The following is a 16,005-nucleotide window of genomic DNA, read 5'->3' as shown; positions in this document are numbered from 1 at the left end:
TTGTTGCAAAGTCTTTGCCAACAGTTTGAAATAAAAAAAAATTAATTATCAACAAAATGTTCGATTATCGTTCGAATTACGCAATCAAATAATCGACTTAGAAAAACAAGAAGTCTGTGAGCCAGTAATCACTAGTAATACCCTTAACATCGTTTTTAATTGATGTTGATTGCTTTATCTATTTTTTTCGTTAGGGGACGACTATTTGATTATATAGGGATGGGGGCTGGCTTACTCCCCCGAGTCAGATTACTTTTCATGTTACTGATCGATTGATTGATTGTATGTTGTTTTACGTCTTGTTCGAGAATTTCTCAATCATATAAAGACGTCACCATATACCGGTGAAGGGCTTCAATTTTATACCTTTACTCTGCACTTAGGACCATTGAGCAGTGAAGGTTCTTAATCGTGTCAACGCCTACCGTGACAGAGGGCTTCGGTTTTAAAGGTCTCACCGAAGAACCCGCAGCTTTAACTTCAAAGTGCCGAGCGCTCTGCGAAGGAACAGTTACTACCGTTCTTTATCGACTTAGGTCAGTCGCGGTCGTGATTCGAACTCCACGACCTCCCGATCACGGAGCAAGCGCTCTACCGACTGAGCTACTGTGACGGTTTTTATGTTACTGAAGGACAGATTATTTATTTACGTGATGACCGAGGACAGATTATTAATTTCCTTTTTCACTGAGAAAGTCTGACAAGCCAAAATAAAGAAAACTCCAATACTTGATTTCGGGAGGGGGTAGCACTAACCAGGGACAGATTATTCATTTTCTCGTCAGTCCAGGACAGATTATTTATTTTCAAAATTTTTCTAAGGCAAATTATTTGTTTTCAGACCCCCCAGTGGTCGTCCCCTTAATTGAACTCTTTCAAATGAAAAATAAAAATTAGGTTATAATTTTTTGGAAGAAGGGGTCATTCAACAACTAGAAATATGTCCATAGGACATGAATGCCCCGCCGAGGGTATATTAGTAATACAACACAAATTGGGAAAAGTGAGGTCCAGGTCAAAGGAAAGGTCAAGGTCAAAAAATATTGATGCAGTTGAATAGCTTACATTAGTATGTATCAGCATATGAAGTTTGACACTAATTTAAGAAAAGTGAGGTCATGGTCAAAGGAAGGGTCAAGGTAAAAAAATTGTTGCTGCAGTTTAAAAAGTTTTCATCAATATGTATTGGCATATGAAGTTTGATAAAAATATTATGAATAGTTTCTTTAAATCTGAGCTAAACACTAATTTAAGAAAAGTGAGGTCAAGGTCAAAGGAAAGATCAAATATTGATGCAGTTGAATAGCTCTCATCAGTATGTGTCAGCATATGAAGTTTGATAACACTATGTTGAATGGTATCTTTAAAACCGAGCTAAAAACATATTTTAGAAAAGTGAGGTCAAGGTCAAAGGAAAGGTCAAGGTCAAAAAAAGTTGATGCAGTTGAATAACTTACATCAGTATGTATCAACATATGAAGTTTGATTACACTATCTTGGATGGTATTTTCAAAATTGAGCTAAACACTAATTTAAGAAAAGTTAGGTCAAGGTCAAAAGAAAGGTCAAGGTCAAAAAATGTTGATGCAGTTCAATAGCTTACATCAGTTTCTATCCACATATGAAGTTTGATTATATTATCTTCAATGGTATCTTTAAAACTGAGCTAAACACTAATTTAAGAAAAGTGAAGTCAAGGTCAAAAAATGTTGGTGCAGTTGCATAGCTCTCATCAATATCTATCAGCATATGAAGTTTGATAAAAATATCTTGGATAGTTTCTTTGAAACTGAGCTTTGAACAGAGCTAAACGCAAATTGTGACGGAAGGACAGAAGGATGGAAGACGGACATGACAAACACTATATGTCCCGGCCAAATTCATGGCGGGGCATAAAAATGACTGAAATGTGTTTCATATGTACAGGTTCTATGCGTGACCTTGATTGATTTAAACACTTACGGGAGACTTGGAAGACAACCTTAAGAAGTGCAAGAAAATATACATGCATTTAAAATTACACTGTAGATATTGATATTTTATTTCATTCATTTACCTTCAACCCCCTTTTCAAAAAGGCTTCTCATTACTTTTCTACTCAATTAAAATCAAATCTCTATTTAAAAAAAAAAACCATATCATTATGGCATGCATATACGTATATTTTTCCGCAGAATGAAAGCGTATTCTGTTTGAATGTTGATTAACCATTGTTGCTATCAGTGATAATTTAATCGAATCAAATCTGATGGAGTAGTAAACCTAGCCCAGAGCATGTCACGTGACTGCCTTGACCACGTTTTTCATGCATTGTCAGAACGGTCGCCCGTCCTACCTGAATGAGGTCATCTTCAAAGATGGAATGAAATTGAAAATTTCAAAATGTAATTTTATGAATGAAGGTTTTACTGTACTACCCACCCTTCCTTCCTGCACTTCTTATACAGCCGAAATATGGCTGAGTTATTGCTGACTCGGCGTTAAGCAATAATTATAATCACCAATCCTGCAGCTATTGAGACAATTTTGTCGCACATGATGGATTGTATGTTTTATGTTTTACGATCCGGTGGAGAATTTTTCACTCACATAGAGAAGTCACTATATATCGGTTTTAAGGTCTCATCCGAAAGACCCGCAACTTTCACTTCAAAGTGCCGTACACTTGGCGAAGGAACATTTGTGTTTTTTTTTAATTTCTTTGGTCAGTCGCGGCCGGGATTTGAATCCAGAGCCTTTGGATCACAGAGTGAGCGCGCTTCTGACTGAGCTACCGTGACGGTTGGTGATATTTAAACCACACAAGTATTCGAGTTCTCTTAACCTGCTTCCTGGTGCCTCAAAAAGTTAGTTTTATTGAGAACTTTGTTTTTTCGCTCATGACTGTTCCTCTGCCAAAATACGACGAAAGCGGTAAGAAAACACAGAGGCGTTCCGGATAGAGAGAGTATATCCGTATCAGCCTTAAAAATCCATACGGAAGCCTGCAGAATTCGTATTAGCGCCGGGGGCTGATTTGAACCATTTTCACTACCGGTATTTTCGTGCAATGTTAAATTTAGCGAAATATTTTGTTTTCTTGGGTGCTGGAGGATTTATAGATTGCATTCCTTTTGGTATTTGATATGAAGTGAACGCTTCGTCTTCCGACCGATCTGATTTTTTCTCTCAATATTATACATTCCCTAACATGTGCAATGCACAGATTTATTTTGCATCTGTTTATTGTCAGTCTCCGCCTATTTAATATAGGCCTTTCAACTACCGCTAGGGTTCGACGTTATGAACGATAACTCACTACCGGAAGTTGTTTAGAACATGTGTAAAATTTCATGACTTTGCAAGGTATGTCCACTTGTTGCGTTTATAATATAATTCTCCACCTTCTGTGGTGACTTATAGTTTTTATGTGCAGCACATTTGAAGAACTAAATTTTCAATTTGTCTGACAAGTTGAAAAATTCTTAATGAGCAAATATTTCACTTAAATTATCGGACTTCACCCCCCTTTCAAGTTTTAACCTGATAATTTTTTCTACTCGTTCGTTCTTCTTTGTGCTTTGTGTAAAGAACAACATAAAAATAAATTGCATTTAATTGTTTTATGATATATTGTAAAAGAAGAAGCACAAATATGCACACAAATAAAAACGGACATTGTATTTTCTTGTCAATTACAATTGTTAAAAAGGGTTATGGTTCTTGAATATAGTCCGTTTTACTTTGAGACAATACTGAATACATGTATTATTTCAGAAATAATGGAGAGATATGTATGGCTTAAATCTCCTCATTTTGACACTCCTTTCTGTGTACACATACCACCCTTTTATGAAAATGCTAACAATAGTCAATTTAACATCTGTACCAATGCCAAGGATGCTATTTTACAAAGATACATATATAATAATTATGTTATAATCCCTCCAAGTTCTAATGTTTTTCAAGAACTAAACAGAGAGGAAATTGAGTGCAAATGTGAAGTTTGTGTAGTGCATGCTAGCCATGCTGGCACTTGTAAAAGTCCAGAAGTAATAAATCCATCTGATATTGACAGCAACAGAACTGCGACATTGACAGAAAGTGAAACTATTAGTCGTACCGGCTCCACAGTTGCTCCCTCTACTGTTGACAGTGATGCCACCATTGAACCAGAATTGACATCATGTGATCTGTCTTATGATGAAAATGACAACTGTTTTGAAAAACACTCAGATTTGTTTGTAAATAATCATGACTCCACAGACCCATCTTCATGTTCATCTAAAGCATCTGTTAGCATTTTAAAACGAAAAAATAAATGTTAAGAAATTCATTAAAAAAAATTAATGTTTCTTCGTTTCCTTCAATGAAACATGTACAGCTATCAAAAATATTTTTGAAACATATATATACACATTATTCTCTACTAAAATTTATAGATATAGTGAAGAAAAACCATGAAAATACTACAGTACCCTAGAAAAATAGTCTTTGTAAACATGCACTAAAAGTAAACATCTAGGCTAACACACCATACCTGAGACCAATATGATTATCAAATTTATAACAGCACATCCACATTACTGGATCAATGTGAAATATGAGGCTAATTTTTTTTCCATATTAAATATTGATTTTTAAAATTAAATAAGTATCAATCAACTTTAAATAATTTTTTCTGATTTGAATAAAAAATGGTTGTCTATGAGAAACATAATATTCAATATGAAAAAAAAAATCACGTATTACATAGGTGTGTTTCTCTACAAATTTTAAAACTAAGAGGAAAAACTAATAATTAAATTCTTACCATATAAATGTTTAGTCTTATCATACATATATCATACACTAGTGAGTGCTTTCTATAGCTCTCTACATGAAATTCAAAACAAGGTAAGAAATGCTTGCAATTTTTTTTTTTGGCATTATTTTTCTCAGAGACAACTTTTAAACAAGAAAAGTCTGTCAACCAATAGCATATATGCACCATTCTTTTAAGCTAACACCAGTTCAGCACTCGCAACCACCTGTTATAAGTATGCACTTTGAAGAATTTGAATATTGAAGTATATTATAGTTGTTTTCCAATATGAAAAACTAAAATAACTGCAAATGTTTTTTGCTTATTAAAGTGAATTTTACAATAAATCACAACATTTTTGTATATTTGAGAAGATAATTTTTTTCTTTTATTTTTTGCTTGTCAAGTTTTTTAATTTATGTCTTTTTTTATCATCAAAATATTCTGTCCTCATGTGCATGAAAAAAGGTGTCTATAAAAATTTGCCACCCCAGCCCCAATGAAATAGGGGTCCAACAAATTTGTCTTTGAGCTTATTAATAAATACAATGATAATTTTGTGCAGTTTTCATAAATCATATATTTCACATACATGTATTATGGTGATGTGTGTGTGTGTGTGTGTGTGTGTGTGTGTACTTGGCTCCACACATGAAGAATATAAATTTAGTCCTCTTTCTTTTGACTGTTTACAAATTGAGCCCCCCTCCCCCAGATTGTATGTTTTTTTTTTTTTTTTTTTTAATTTTATTTTTTTTTTATATAGAATAGACAGCCTCTTAATTACATAATCATGTCCTTGAAGAATTTATCCTTCTTTTTAAATTTTTTAGCAAGCAGAAGTTAATTGATGGAATAGTGGAAATTGCATCTGAGCACTTTCTGGTGCATCACCTCATTTCAAAGGTAACTATCTTAAATTCTCTTAGTCTAAAATAATATTTTACACATACACTTGAATATTTTTCATATATTCATTTTACAACCAAGTTTAAGTTTTTGTATATTGTAATATGCCATATTTACTACTTTCAAAACACTAGGAAGTGAGGTAAAAATTAAGTTACAGTTTACAATTATTTTTGAACTGTCAAACAAAAATGAATTTGATACAAATGAAAGAAATCTACTTTTCCTGTCGTGGAATTGTTTCCCTGTTTCATGAAAAAATGTGCGAATTAACTAGAACTGACCCAAATACAATAAACAAATTTAGTTTATACAACAAAGCAAAACACATCATCCAGGAAATGAACAAACTGCGGAAAAATTCTAGAAGGAAAGAGGAATATCACTCTTTTTGCTCCTGTTCATTTGTTTTTCCTAAGACATCTGAACCCAAGAAAGATATTTCCAAAGCAAACAATGAAATTAACAGTCTGCAGAATGAAATTCTTCAATTAAAAAATAAATTACAAGAAAAACAAGCACAAATGTATAGAGCTAATGCCAAGTTACAAAGAAACATGAGAACAATCATAAATTTGAAAAAAAAAATGTGAAAACTTTGCAGGATCAAATCTCCTTTATAAACACAAAAAATGTTAAAACCAAAAAATCAACACAATGCAATTTGACAAAGCAAACAATTATTGATTTACAACAAGAACTGGATTTCATGAAGTAAAACAGCGAAAACAAAACATGCAATGAATGTCCTTCCACTTCAAAGCCAATCATATTGAATGCCAAGGATAAATCTCAAGGCAAGCCTTTCTCTGCAAAATTATGAAAATTGTATTACTTCTTCAGAGCCAGAAACATTTCACTGGAACTCATAAATCCATTGATTCAAGAAGTCCTTTCTTTAGTAGACGTTCAAATTTCTGATCTTCCTTCAGTAAGTACAATTTCAAATATGACAAGTGAACTTGGTATTTTGAGCCGTGCTCAGGTTGCAGAGGAAATACAGCAGGAGTCAAATTTAACGTTGCACAGAGATGCGACGACAAAAAAAGGAAAACACTTTTATGGTGTTGAAGTATCCACCACTCAAAAAACACTGACACTGGGTTTAAGAGAAGTTGCTGACTCCAAAAGCTCCACATACGTCGACTGCACCAACGAAATTCTAAACGATACAGTTAGTTCTGATAAAGGTCAAATTTTACAAAAAATTTCAAACTTCATGACAGACAGGAGTGCCACAGAAGAAAAAGTTAACAAACTTCTTGGAAAAAGTGTAAATAACGATACGTTTCATTCTTTTAAATGTGCAGTCCACCCTCTTCTCCAATTCTCAGATGTCTGTCTTAAGGAAATATGTAACATAGAGAAAGATCACAAATTAAACATTAATTCCTCTGCCTGGTCTGAATCAAACACGTCTCTCCTTCTGCGTTCAGTTTCTAAACTTTTCCATAAAGATGGCTCTGGAGATCCTCTGCTCACTTCTACCTATATTAAAGATACCCTCAACATTTCAAAAATTCCTATCATGAATTGCAGAGGCACTAGATTCAATACTGTGTTTTTCAATTCTGCAAGAACATTTTATCTCAAGAAACACATAGTGCAATATCTTTCTTCTACAAAATCAACTTTAAATCATATCCAGAATTTCATACTTTGTGCTTTGCAAAATAAATGCATTATTGCCATTGTCAGATGTCTTGGTATTCTTTCCATAAAAATCACTGAACCTTACATGAGAATTGCTGAAGACAATAACGTGTGTGCAAGTGACATGGGCAGCATTTACCGAAGACTTGTTGAACTTTTACACAACTGTTCCGAGAATCCACTACTTCTCCTTCAAAATTCAGTCTCTTTGCTGGAAGGTCCATCAAATGTTCTCAGTGATATTGAGCTGGAACTGTTTCGAGAATCTGATCTTGATTCACTAACTTTAGCTTTTATTTCCATATTCTGTAAGGCTCTCCGTGTCAAATGTGTTAAACTCTTTAATGACTTTTTGGAAAATGGAAAATTTTTCTCAGCATCTTCAGCTTCTCTCCCAGAAACTGCTTCATGTCCTGCAAATAATATAACTGTAGAAAGACTAATGGCAAAATTAGATAACTGTGTAAAACAAGCGCACATTGCATCAACAAATAACATCGAAAGTATTATCATGTACAAAAATAACAAAACTCATCAGTGGCTAAATAGCAAAGACTCAAACTTAGAAATTATTACAACAGCAAGAAAATTAAATAAATCTTATCTTCAGACAGTAAAACAAAGACAAAAATCATTGCACATAAAACATCTAAACATCATCAAAGAAAGGGAAAAAGAAATCGCCAAGAAGAGAGAAACACAACAGAAAAAAGAAATTATCTCCAAACATCATTTAGAAAATTTATGGAAATCAGAGGATGAAATTTGGACAGCTTTAAAATGTTTTTCAACTAAAAAGGAAAAAATTGCAGCTGTGAAAGAAAAAATAAGTGCTATTAAAACACTCCGTTTCAAAGACATACCTTCCGACAAAAAAACATTTGACCCTCTTCAGCTCTAAAGGAAAACTGCATCCCATTGAAATTCTTGTTTCTAATTATCTCCTCCTCATTGGCATTATTTCGGCTCCCACATCTCATCATAGTTCTGGAAATTGTGACAAGGATTCATAGACATCAAACAGAAACAACCTGTGATCAAGTTTTCTTATGGTAAAAAAAAAAAATTGACAGTTCAGAAAAAATTTGATTCTCACAAAAAATGGCACTTACTGGGTATCATGGTTAACTGTGCAAACCATACAAAAAATCAAATTTGAAAATATCAAAGTCCAGCAGTTCATTCTTAGACAATAGAGAGGTTAAGCAGATGACCGTGTACGTCTACGTGTACGTGTAGCTAGGGAAATCCCCTAATTAACTGCGATTTATGTCATCAGTTTTGCATAGCGCGTAATTCTACAAGTTGTACACAACATGTACATTCATATGTACACGTAGGAAAGAACGTGCAGCTTCTTAAACAGAAAGTATAGAATATATGTTTTTCAGACTGTGTTTGTTGTGATGTTGAGAGTTTATTACGTACATCTATGTATCTTTTTTAATCAAAGTCATAAAATTATTTGATACGAATGGATTGTAAAGTGACTTGTTGAAATGACATTTTACACGTACTGCTACAAGTACAGATTGTTAAACAGAACACGATGTTAGTTACGTGTACTTGTAAAAACACTTCTAGGTTTACACATACACGTAGACGCACACGGTCAAATGCTTAACCTCTCTATTGTTTGGATTTAAAGGAATTCTCTTATTAGATGCTATTCACTAATGTATGGTATGCACAAAAGTAACCCACTAAATATTTTGGGAAAAATCACATAAAATGCATGAAATACCTGTAATTTTGTTTTTTTCCATCATCCTTTTCCCTTCCCCGTTCTACTATAAATCCTGACGATTTTCACAAAATGAAGCATGTACATCTGTGAATCCTTCCATAATCGCATTTTTTCATTCTATTTTCTATGTTAATATTTATTTTTTCCTGATATATCTGCAGAAAAAACATTCAATGTCATGTTATTTATCTGGCATCCATTATCTTCATGAAAACAGTGGTATATTGTTTATGTGCTAATAGATCTACATATATTGTAAGATAGAATTAAAAATATTTTAAATATATATATATCTTTTCAGGTTCATAATGAATAAATCGACATTACCACATGAACTGTACCACGATCATTTTCTTCCCCACCACGCCAGGTAAGCCTCGTTTTCAATGTAGTTGGTGTGCTAATTACACGAAACGATCCAAATGCTGTGCAAATTCAGTTGCATCCGAACCATGAATCAGTTTTGAGATGCTGATGCCTATTGGATGTTGATGTTATTATTGTATTTATCTTTGAAATTAATATTTTCTAAGATAAATTCCTGAGATGTATTATTAATTTTTTTAAAACCACGTAATTTTAATGTAATTATATGTATGTAGCTAATTAAGGTAATAGTAAAAACAAAAGATATTGAAACAGCCTATATGTTATTTTCATGCAAGATAACTCTTGCAACACTGATCATAGTCGCTATTTTAGTATTGAGTTATCCTTCTTTAAAACAGAATATAATTTACACCCATAAAAGAATTTTTCATTTTTTATTATTTCATTAATTACACAAATAAAATACAGTTAATTTTTAACATTTCATGCACCTATGAACCTTTATATCTCATTTTTTCCCCAATTTCACAAATTTGAAAATTAAGTTGAAAGGCCTATTTAATATAATCATAAAAAACTAAGTAAATCGATCGTCATATCATTCTTTTGAAACCTACCTAACAAACGATGTATCGGTCAGATATTGTAGTAACTTACTCTTAATGTAACTAACGATTATTTCCACTTTACAACATACTAATCGAAATAAAAATGGCGACTTAATTCATTGTGAGTTTAAATTTTCAAAAGGCGGAAGAATTATTTTCATCGCAGAATGGATGTAGGGAGGTTTTACTAACCAACTAAAATTATAAACACTAGACTTTGACCCGTGCGTGCACGGGTTGACATTGTTTTAAATGCATCTTTGTGCCTATCGGACATTTACCAAGGGTATCCAAGTAGGAAAGTAGGAACTTGAAAGTACTTTTTGCTGCAATAATGAAGCCTTTTCCTGGGGGTGGGGGTTACAATTCTTTTTGGATCATACAATATCATTTCCATTATTTAATGGAAATCATACAATGTAATCAGAAACATTTTAAAATAAATGTTTTTGGTGTAATTATTCAGTGCATAATTTTTTTCTAAAATATTTAGTAAAGTCTGAGTTTACCGCAAACTTTCAAGTTTACTGACCTTGGCCGATATTATTTTGGGACAGCCAATGAGAATTTTGGAGCGGATCTTGAACTGAATATGGGAATTTTTCTTACTTCATACGTAAATAATGCAGCAAAAATAAAATACATAGTTACCTCATAAACATTTATATATCTGTTTAGTGATAACAAAAGTTAATCTACTGCAGTATTAAACGTTTTCAATCAAAAGTCATTACATCACATGAGAACTGTCATGGCTGCTGAAGAAGACTTGTTTTCACGCTGGTGTATTTTTTCTTGTGGGGATTTAATAAAACGTTAGTTTGTTTGCTACGATTAAATATAATTCATTTCATCAATGAATAAATATTTTTTACGATCTTAATTTTGTCCCACCTCATAGTTTTGAGATTTACTATGCATGGATTATATTTTACAAACGATCGATATTTTAGCAGCATTGATAGAATGAACTATACGGGCCGCAAGGGCTGACTTAAGACTACCTATCAAGCGTAGTTACCATGACAACCTTTACATATTTAGAAGAATAGGCTGTCCCTTCTATATAACTTACTGAAGATCAATAACAATAATTTACATATTTCACCCACTTTTTTGTTTGAAAGTTAAATTTTTTGAGGTGAGTTTAAATATAAACAATAAAATGCTTTCTTTGATGGTTCACGTGGGAAATGCACGGCGCAAGCATTGCAGAAAAATTACATAATTCGCTAATACGGCTTACATGTTTTTTTTCTGCAATGCTACTTTTATGCTAGTGTCATGCATATCTCACATGAACCACTTGAGAAAGCATTTTATTATTTAAATAACAGCTACGAATGCATGGTACATATGCATGGACATACACGCGGGTAAACAGGCAGGACAATAAACACAAAGGCATAAAAGACAAGAAGTACGTGTTGTTGACAACATGGCTATAGGATTTGACTGGTTATACCTGGGCCCCAGGTAACTCAGGGGGGTGTTCACCGTATTGTTGACAGACCAGGGTAAGAGGTCATTACATGTATTTTCATAACAAAGCTTAAAGCCTACAATAATGCTATTAATTTCACTACACTCTCCTAAGAAATATAATGTGAATTTTTTTGCATGGAATCAAATATTTCTTTGCCCTTAGTTTATGTTCCATATTTACCGCGTTATAAATCTCAGCAGTGAAGGTAATAGTAAACATGGCGAACAATTCAAGTTGCAATCATTTAGACACATTTCAAATTGAAAATATCGGTTATATTGACGTTATTTGATTATTTCGATTTATTTCAAAGTTTAGAAATGAAAATAATGTTATTGTAATTTTTGGCGGAAAAGAATGCCTACTTCACTAAGATGTGATTCTAGCTGGAGTTGTAACACCCCCCCCCCCCACCAGCCTTTTCCCTCAAAAAAGCATAAAACAAAGGAAGGATAAAATAAAATCGGGTAATAACATTAATATTGCTCCTACGATCATGAGCTTTTTGCCTCCGTTGAGATGGCCAGAGACATAAATAACATATAATAAATGCGTCTCCGAGATGGCGAATGATTACCCACGTGACCACAATATCACATTTGCATGGATAAACTCAGAAACGATAATACAAATACGTGTAAATTTTCATTGGAAATTTACTATATGTTCTGCTCATATATATTTATGATTTCTTATTAGAGAAATTATAAAATAACAAATATATATCTGCTTAGTACTTTTGTCTTCTCTGATTTGAACACCGTGACTTAATGTGAATGTAATGCGCACGCGCAAGATTTGTAAAATCCAAAAAATCCAGATGATTTCCGGAATTTTTTGAGGAATTTTCGTTGATAATTAGCGAAGCTTAATTGAGAAAAAAAAAACAAATTGGTTATCTTCAAGTACCAATGATGTTTAAAATATATAAATCGAAAGACAATACTCCCCCGATTTATCGGTATTAAAGGCCAAAAATTCGAGTCTATAATTTTAATATAATAGTATAAATTTGGATTTATTTCCCTTTATCACAGTAAAGTCGCATGCAAATAAAGCGCTCTAATGGCTCACTAAGTCCTAAACATGCTTACTTCCTCTTCCTCTGATCAGTTTCATCTGCTACAAGACCGTCACGGTAGCTCAGTTGGTAGAGCGCTCAATCTGAAGGTAGTGTTTTCGTATCACGGCCGCGACTTACCTACGTCGATAAAAAATAGGAAGTAACTGCCTCTTAGCCAAGTGCTCGGCACTTTGAAGTGAAAGTTGCGGGTCCTTCAGATGACGCGTTACGGTAGGTGTTGGCAGGAAAAAGATCCTTCAACTGCTTAATGGTCCTGATGCCGAGTAAAGGTCTAAATTTGAAGCACTTCACCGGTAAATGGTGATGTCTCTATATAAGTGAAAACGTCGCGAGTTCGAATCCCACTGTGGGACGTGGAGACCCGTCCTTCGGATGAGACCGTATAAACCGAGGTCGATCCCGTGTCACTGCTCAATGGCCCTAAGTGCCGAGAATAGGTCAAAATTTGTAGCTCTCCACCGGCAAGTGGGGGCGTCTCCATATGAGTGGAAAAATTCTCGAGAGGGACGTTAAACATTAACAAACAAGCAAAAAAAATATGTGAAAAATCTTCGAACGGGCGTAAAACGGTACACAATCAATGACTCGTTAAACAACACCAATGTTTTTGAAAGTTCTGTCAGTATTACGCCAGACTTATTAGAATCAATGATCTCCGTTCTAGGCCTTGATGAAACGTTGAAATTATGCTATTGCTAATATTTTTATGTATTTTTTAGTTTCAGTAGGAAAATATTATACAAAGAACTTAAGACCTTTATCTAGACAGTTCTAATGAAGATCGTCAAACACTGCAGCACCAGATGACTGTCTTTGACGCGTTCTGTTCAATGTACCCTCCAACAATGGTCAACTTAGAAGTTATTTCCAGAATCACCCAGATTGAGAAGCCTGGCTGCATCAAGAGTCCATACCAATTATTAGGCTTTTGTTTAATAATGAATTTGACTACGGAATGCCCCGTCCACCCGATCTACACATGGGGCTCACGGCGGGGTTGACCGGTCATCAAGGGATACTTTCTCCTCCTAGGCACCTGATCCAACCTCTGGAATTCCTAGGGGGCCGTTTAGTGCCCTCTTCACATATGTATTGGTTACGGATTTTTGAGATCGATCACTTTTCGTTATATTGATCTTTTTCATGCATGCCTTTGCTTGTTAGTGACGAAATGTGGTTGTCCTTTGCTTTCCTTGAATTCATCTTGTTAATCCTGAAATGACGTCAGTGTCATGTTTTAGGTAATTGTTCACTTTTAAGAATAGGCAATTCAATGAACAATCGATAAACTAGTTGGTAAATAAGCGAAGTGTATAATTTGTTGACAGAGTATTTGCATTTTCAAAAAGGTGAATCTGTGGTTAAATACTTGCACACATAAATGTTGAGACTTCGAATGTGGATGGTAAAATTCGTCACAAGATCCATAACATACGTGCAAGACACAACCAAGGTAGACACAACCAAGGTAGATGTTAGAAAACCATGAAAACTCCGGCCATTTGATGGGGATATTTTGAGTCGACATTGTTTTGAGAGTGTCTTCAGAAAACAGGAGGAGGACTTAATCACAAACCAGCAAAATGCTGCAAGATTGTATATGTATGTTTTCAAGTCCATATTATCTGAATTTACAAGATATATCCATTTTTAGAGGAATCTGAAGGAGTTTCACTGAAACTAAAGATCGGGTTTCCTACCAGGAAAAAATATTTAAATTAGTGTATTTAACATTGGTTTCACACCCCCCCCCCCCAATACCCATGAGTTGAGGTTAATTGTAGCTTGCTTCTTCTAATCATGAGCCTCCGGCAGTGTTTCGGTGGATGCCATCTTCCAATCAAAAAGCAAAGAGAAATGTCCAGAGTACTTTCTGGGGCAACTGCGGGCATCGTTATAAACCATTTTCAAGAATCATGTGACTCGATGGATGACAACTGTAACGAATTTCTAAGCCAGGCAGTCCAGTTGATCAAAACGTCTGCACATGTTAACACCGCTGAACAACAGCAATGGGTTTCCCTGGTTGATCTTTCTATCACTGTGACAAACAACGGAAAGAAAATTACATCTGAAAGAAGTTTCAGCATGTTTCAAATTGCGAACAGTGGAATTATCGCAATCAATGTACTATATTCCTTTAAAAAAATGAAACTTGTTAAATTGTGGATAATTATGTATATATGCTTTATTCTCCTGTAAATAGTGATACAATTGTAGATATTTTGAAACTTTGAAATCTTGTATTTTATGCTTATGATATAAAAAGCATCGCTCTCCGATTTTGATCTCAGACATGGGATTGGCCCCTCGGGTTGTCTCGATGGACAGTGGATTGCGAGAGGATTGGTGTTGGGACGATAGCTTGCTCGGATGTAGATGTCATCAGTGAGGAGAGTGATAACGTTCTATATTTTTTAGGGATCGACCCCTGAAATACAAAATAAATATTTTTAATTTACATTACTTTTTTAGCAAGACGTACGGAAATACAAACACATGTAATCTAGAAGAATATGACCTCACCATTAACATAATTCTTATCAAAACCACATTTTACCAATGTTTTGTCTATTATTGCAACAACCTGAAAGGAAGAATTAGTGATCAATAGTGCAAATTATTGAGGGGGATAACGCGTCCGCAATACGTTCTAATTCCATTAGTGAACTCTTTAAAATTAGAGGCGCGTTTGGTAGTCTGACTGGGACAGAATGGCGTTGCGGATAATACAAAACATGCCAATCTCAATCCAATTTTAAATGTTAAATGTATTTGTCATTTCAATTAAAGAATAGAAGAACTAAAGGACATATGTAAGAGAGCGAGAACCCTAAATTTATCATCCACTGATAAAAAGTACGACATTTCCGAGGTATGTATATTGTATTTAGAGGTACCATACGATAAATAGATACATACAATCAACAATAGATATAAATTGATATCGTTGTCATTCCTACTCTTGATGTATATAAAGTCCACAACAATAAAATATTTCATTAGCATTTTCTTAGGATTTGTTCATCGACATTCAACATATTGTGTACATGTTTATGTTACGTTTGTCCCAGAAATCCCGCGAGATTTGTATATTTGTACATTTTTCACAAAACAGCGCACTAAGAAGTATAACTCTTCCATAGTGGAAATAGAGCGTATTGACGAAGCACGGATACCTTTAATCTCGAACCAATAAATGAAGATATCATTGAGCAAATGCTGACTGACGTTTTTCATACTAATTATTAGGTCATTATTTACACACTAAGTTGTCGACGGATTTTCCCGTCATTTCCCGATCATGACAAGGAGCACACGGCGGGTGTGACCGGTCGGCAGGGTATGCTCACTCCTCCATGGCACCTGATCCCACCTCTGATGTTTTGGAGGTCCGCGTTTGCT

The 16,005-nt window shown here is 34.3% G+C and overlaps 1 long non-coding RNA gene across 1 annotated transcript; it reads right to left on the bottom strand.

Annotated features, from left to right (window-relative positions):
* Positions 1-5,520: 5,520 nt before the first annotated feature.
* Positions 5,521-9,219, bottom strand: LOC133198717 (uncharacterized). Its single transcript, XR_009722559.1, has 4 exons — positions 9,090-9,219; positions 8,225-8,332; positions 7,431-7,773; positions 5,521-7,180 (listed from the first exon to the last, which is right to left on the bottom strand). It is a non-coding gene; the product is annotated as an uncharacterized LOC133198717 (long non-coding RNA).
* Between the last annotated feature and the right edge of the window lie 6,786 nt (positions 9,220-16,005).

Source organism: Saccostrea echinata, unplaced genomic scaffold (genome assembly GCF_033153115.1).
Source record: "Saccostrea echinata isolate AGI-Se365-2 ecotype Australia unplaced genomic scaffold, CSIRO_AGI_Sech_v1 ptg000033l, whole genome shotgun sequence".
NCBI lineage: Eukaryota > Metazoa > Mollusca > Bivalvia > Ostreida > Ostreidae > Saccostrea > Saccostrea echinata.
Note: the sequence above shows the minus strand (reverse complement) of the source record. Positions and strands in the feature narration are given on the sequence as shown.